Below are 6,038 nucleotides of genomic sequence, written 5' to 3'. Positions count from 1 at the left end.
GTTTATTTCATCTTGCTGTGACTACACTGTACTGCAGATGTGAAAATCATACACACTGCCATCATTGCTGTAAGGCCACCCGTTGCTGTACGTTGCTGCCGCCATTGGTTTTACCAGCGTTTTCCTTCGCTACTATTGTGGCTACTGTGGCTTCATTTGCATATTTATTCCACCCAATTTTATGCGATGGACCACCTCCAATATCTGCCAGAATGTCGACGGTAGCCTCAGCTACGGTTCTCACGAATCAACCAGTTGTGTGTGACCATCGCTTAAACGTACAGCTCATATCAGCCCTGTTCTTCATCATCTACACTGGTTTCAGGTTTATTTCTGCTTTCAGTATAAACTCCTGCTCTATAATTTAAACCCTTCATGGTCTTACTCCTTCCTACTTAGAAGAACTGGTATGTCCCTCATGTTAAGGTCACCTGATACCAGATTATTAGTGATGCCCAAATCCAGACTTTCCTCCACGAGTGGCAGAGTTTTCAGTGTCGCATCTCCCAAACCCCCTTCCCAAAAACCTCCAGGAAATTTCCTCCATTTCAGAATTAAGACTCATCTTCAGTCTCACTTTTTCTCTTTGTGTTATCAAGTCAAGTCAAGTTTATTTGTACAGCACTTTTAACAATAGACATCGTCGCAAAGCAGCTTTACAGAATTTGAACGACTTAAAACATGAGCTAATTTTATTCCTAATCTATCCCCAATGATGAAGCCTGTGGCGACGGTGGCAAGGAAAAACTCCCTCAGACGACATGAGGAAGAAACCTCGAGAGGAACCAGACTCAAAAGGGAACCCATCCTCATTTGGGTGATAACAGACAGCCTGACTATAACATTAACAGTTTTAACATGAAGTCAGTTTCGTTGATGTTATAAACTCTTCATTGATGGAAGCTTGAGTGCAAAACTGTTCATGACGACTGCAGTCCTAAAGTTAGCAAGTCAACTGTAGTCCTCAGCCATAAAAGCATTACTGTAAGAGTCCAGAGCGTCCTCCAGGTGTGACTTTCAACTGTCCTCATGGGGCCGTCCTCCACAGGAGCGATGTGATGAGACTCTGACCAGACACAGGGCACCAGGATGGATCAGGCAGGTCCGAGGGGCAGAAGAGGTTCAGCATCTCGATCTCAGGATTGACCTGTAATGCAGAGGGACAGATGGGGGGGGGGGGGGACACAGGTTGTTAGGTATGCCCAATGTCACCTAACCAATATTATCACTCTGTGTCTGATTAGTCGTTTGTTATGTGGTGTTTGGTTTGAGTTTATTTCTTCATGTGTTTATTTGCTACACTGTAAAGTGTCCTTGTGTATGAGAAAGGTGCAATATAATCAAAACAAAACTAAATAAATTTCACTTCCACTCTCTCACTCTGTTTATCACTGTATAAAGTAATAATAAATAATGAAATAAATTATCTCAAGAGATGACGTGACAGCCTACAGGGATGACGTCCAGAAACTGACAACGTGGTGTGAAGAAAACAACCTAGCCCTGAACCCATCAAAAACAAAAGAACTCATAATAGACTTCCCAAAATACCACAATAACTACACTCCATTGCTAATCAGCAGGGTCAGAGTGGAACGAGTGCCCACTTTCAAGTTCCTGGGCACACACATTGCAGAGGACCTCACCTGGACCACAAACTCCACAGTGGCAGTGAAAAAGGCACAGCAACGACTGTACTTCCTGAGGATCCTCAAGAACAACAGCCTCTATGAGCAGCTGCTAGTGACCTTCTACCATTGCTTGATTGAGAGTGTGCTGACATACTGCATTGTTACATGGTACACCAGCAGCTCTGTGGCAGACAAGAAAGCTCTTCAAAGAGTCATTGACTCTGCACAGAAGATCACTGGCTGCCCACTGCCCTCTCTAGAGCAACTCTACACCACTCGTTGCCTCAGCAGAGCCACCAACATCCTAAAGGACCCTTCCCACCCTGGACACCAGCTTCTTGAACCACTGCCGTCTGGTAGACGGTTCAGGTCCATTGTATCACAGACAAATAGATGAAAGAACGCCTACACAGATGCCAGTGGTACGGACAGAAACAGGACTGAACAGTAACACAAACTGTCTACACCTCTACATGCCTACCTCTTACCTAAATAGTATATGTTTTACAACCACATGCACCTTATTCTCTCGATCACCTATATTTATTTATTTATTTATTTATATTGCTCCTGCTCAACTGCACTCTGTCAATATGGGCAAATGTGCAATTATCATGCCTAATTGTGCAATACACTCACTTATCACTGTGCAATAACCCGCTGACTGATAGTCATGCTGTATCAGAGGTCACACCCTAGATACATAGAATTACATTTATTTTTTAAGCAGTTCTTGTATACAACCCCGATTCCAAAAAAGTTGGGACAAAGTACAAATTATACATAAAAAGGGAATGCAATCATTTACAAATCTCAACAACTGATATTGTATTCACAATAGAACATAGACAACATATCAAATGTCGAAAGTGAGACATTTTGAAATTTCATGCCAAATATTGGCTCATTTGAAATTTCATGACAGCAACACATCTCAAAAAAGTTGGGACAGGGGCAATAAGAGGCTGGAAAAGTTAAAGGTACAAAAAAGGAACAGCTGGAGGACCAAATTGCAACTCATTAGGTCAATTGGCAATAGGTCATTAACATGACTGGGTATAAAAAGAGCATCTTGGAGTGGCAGCGGCTCTCAGAAGTAAAGATGGGAAGAGGATCACCAATCCCCCTAATTCTGCGCCGACAAATAGTGGAGCAATATCAGAAAGGAGTTCGACAGTGTAAAATTGCAAAGAGTTTGAACATAGCATCATCTACAGTGCATAATATCATCAAAAGATTCAGAGAATCTGGAAGAATCTCTGTGCGTAAGGGTCAAGGCTGGAAAACCATACTGGGTGCCCGTGATCTTCGGGCCCTTAGACGGCACTGCATCACATACAGGCATGCTTCTGTATTGGAAATCACAAAATGGGCTCAGGAATATTTCCAGAGAACATTATCTGTGAACACAATTCACCGTGCTATCCGCCGTTGCCAGCTAAAACTCTATAGTTCAAAGAAGAAGCCGTATCTAAACATGATCCAGAAGCGCAGACGTCTTCTCTGGGCCAAGGCTCATTTAAAATGGACTGTGGCAAAGTAGAAAACTGTTCTGTGGTCAGACGAATCAAAATTTGAAGTTCTTTATGGAAATCAGGGACACCGTGTCATTCAGACTAAAGAGGAGAAGGACGACCCAAGTTGTTATCAGCGCTCAGTTCAGAAGCCTGCATCTCTGATGGTATGGGGTTGCATTAGTGCGTGTGGCATGGGCAGCTTACACATCTGGAAAGACACCATCAATGCTGAAAGGTATATCCAGGTTCTAGAGCAACATATGCTCCCATCCAGACGACGTCTCTTTAAGGGAAGACCTTGCATTTTCCAACATGACAATGCCAAACCACATACTGCATCAATTACAGCATCATGGCTGCGTAGAAGAAGGGTCCGGGTACTGAACTGGCCAGCCTGCAGTCCAGATCTTTCACCCATAGAAAACATTTGGTGCATCATAAAACGGAAGATACGACAAAAAAGACCTAAGACAGTTGAGCAACTAGAATCCTACATTAGACAAGAATGGGTTAACATTCCTATCCCTAAACTTGAGCAACTTGTCTCCTCAGTCCCCAGACGTTTACAGACTGTTGTAAAGAGAAAAGGGGATGTCTCACAGTGGGAAACATGGCCTTGTCCCAACTTTTTTGAGATGTGTTGTTGTCATGAAATTTAAAATCACCTAATTTTTCTCTTTAAATGATACATTTTCTCAGTTTAAACATTTGATATGTCATCTATGTTCTATTCTGAATAAAATATGGAATTTTGAAACTTCCACATCATTGCATTCCGTTTTTATTTACAATTTGTACTTTGTCCCAACTTTTTTGGAATCGGGATTGTAGATAAGTCAATAAAAAGGATAAACATATCTACAACCCCGATTCCAAAAAAGTTGGGACAAAGTACAAATTGTAAATAAAAATGGAATGCAATGATGTGGAAGTTTCAAAATTCCATATTTTATTGAGAATTCATTTTGTGATTTCCAATACAGAAGCATGCCTGTATGTGATGCAGTGCCGTCTAAGGGCCCGAAGATCACGGGCACCCAGTATGGTTTTCCGGCCTTGACCCTTACGCACAGAGATTCTTCCAGATTCTCTGAATCTTTTGATGATATTATGCACTGTAGATGATGCTATGTTCAAACTCTTTGCAATTTTACACTGTCGAACTCCTTTCTGATATTGCTCCACTATTTGTCGGCGCAGAATTAGGGGGATTGGTGATCCTCTTCCCATCTTTACTTCTGAGAGCCGCTGCCACTCCAAGATGCTCTTTTTATACCCAGTCATGTTAATGACCTATTGCCAATTGACCTAATGAGTTGCAATTTGGTCCTCCAGCTGTTCCTTTTTTGTCCCTTTAACTTTTCCAGCCTCTTATTGCCCCTGTCCCAACTTTTTTGAGATGTGTTGCTGTCATGAAATTTCAAATGAGCCAATATTTGGCATGAAATTTCAAAATGTCTCACTTTCGACATTTGATATGTTGTCTATGTTCTATTGTGAATACAATATCAGTTTTTGAGATTTGTAAATTATTGCATTCCGTTTTTATTTACAATTTGTACTTTGTCCCAACTTTTTTGGAATCGGGGTTGTATCTATCTTGTATAGATTTGTTTATCTTTTTTCTTCAATGTTTATCTTGTACAGGTCTGACTATCTTTTTTTTCCCTTAATACTAAGGGTTTGTTTGAATACACTGACTGGATTGCTCATTTCAGTTTCACTGTACTATATGGTGCAGTGACAATAAAGAAATCTTGTATCTTGAAATGATTATTTTATACAATTTCTAATGTAATTGATTAAAATGTGGTGGAGACTAACTGCACTGTCTGAGTCTGGATGTTCTGAGATCAGATTAATGAGAAACTGAGTCATTTTGGACCTTCTTCTTCTGGAAGATCATCACTATAGAAACTGGACTGGAGTCGTGTTCATGTCACTCATTTGCATGTGATCACAGTTGGATTATTATGATTGGATGCGCAGTCAGGGTCTGATGGACACGGTTCTGGGTCAGTACCGTTGGTACCAGACAGATCTGAAGCCCTGATGTTGAGCTCTGGAGCGTATAATGTGTGATAATCAACAAGCTGGTTTGGGGAAAGTCCAGTTTGAACATCGAGACATGGACTGTGTTGTTGTTGCTGTTGTTGTTATTATTATGTGCAATTTTCCCTGAAAAAAAAAAATAGTCACAGTTTGTGACCATATTATCAACATTTTACATGCAGTTCTCTTGTCCAAAACTGAACACTCTCATGAACATGATTTGGGATCATTTGGATTCATTTGCTGATGAAAATATGGTTTTCTGTTTCTCAGCCATCAGCTCGAGTTCCTGCTAACAATGCTAAGTGGAAAGAGTAACATTTTTTATTTACTTCTGTAATTCAGACATTCTGTGGTTATAAATATGTTAAAAGGGTCATTTTGATTCAAACTGAATAAAACCAAATCACTGATGAGCAGAAAAGAGGATGAGGATTTTTACTTCAGTGCTTCCAAACATAACTGTTCTCACATTAATTTATAAACCTGTGTGTGGAGACGTTTCTGTACTGCAGTTTTCTAACTGCTGGTTTCAAGTCGTTGTATCTCAGGACATTATTGTTCTGTAAAATTCTTCCATTCCATGTCCTCCTTTGTATCATGGTTCCAATGGTTCACCTGCCTCATATTAGGCCTTCATTAATGTTTATTTGACATATGTTTTCTGGAAATGTCTATAATACCTTAATGACCTCTGAATATGAGTCTTCTCAATAAAACCCAGGTTTACTTATGCACTCGTCAAATTGCACATTACAACCACCGTAAGGAGTTTCTCCTCATCTCCTCATCCCTGTTGGTTTCTGCATCACATTTTAAAACCACAATACAAAACAGA

General features: G+C 40.5%; 1 long non-coding RNA gene across 1 annotated transcript in view; it reads right to left on the bottom strand.

The window, feature by feature from the left end:
- Nucleotides 1-702: 702 nt before the first annotated feature.
- The window catches only part of LOC132872202 (uncharacterized), a 12,504-nt gene continuing 7,168 nt past the window's right edge, over nucleotides 703-6,038 (bottom strand). Inside the window, exon 3 of the long non-coding RNA XR_009651394.1 lies at nucleotides 703-1,147. This is a non-coding gene — a long non-coding RNA (uncharacterized LOC132872202). The remainder of the gene's footprint in view (nucleotides 1,148-6,038) is intronic.

This window comes from Neoarius graeffei, chromosome 24 (genome assembly GCF_027579695.1).
Source record: "Neoarius graeffei isolate fNeoGra1 chromosome 24, fNeoGra1.pri, whole genome shotgun sequence".
In the NCBI taxonomy this organism is placed as follows: Eukaryota; Metazoa; Chordata; class Actinopteri; order Siluriformes; family Ariidae; genus Neoarius; species Neoarius graeffei.
The sequence above is the reverse complement of the archived record's forward strand: the minus strand, read 5'-3'. Positions and strand labels throughout refer to the sequence as shown.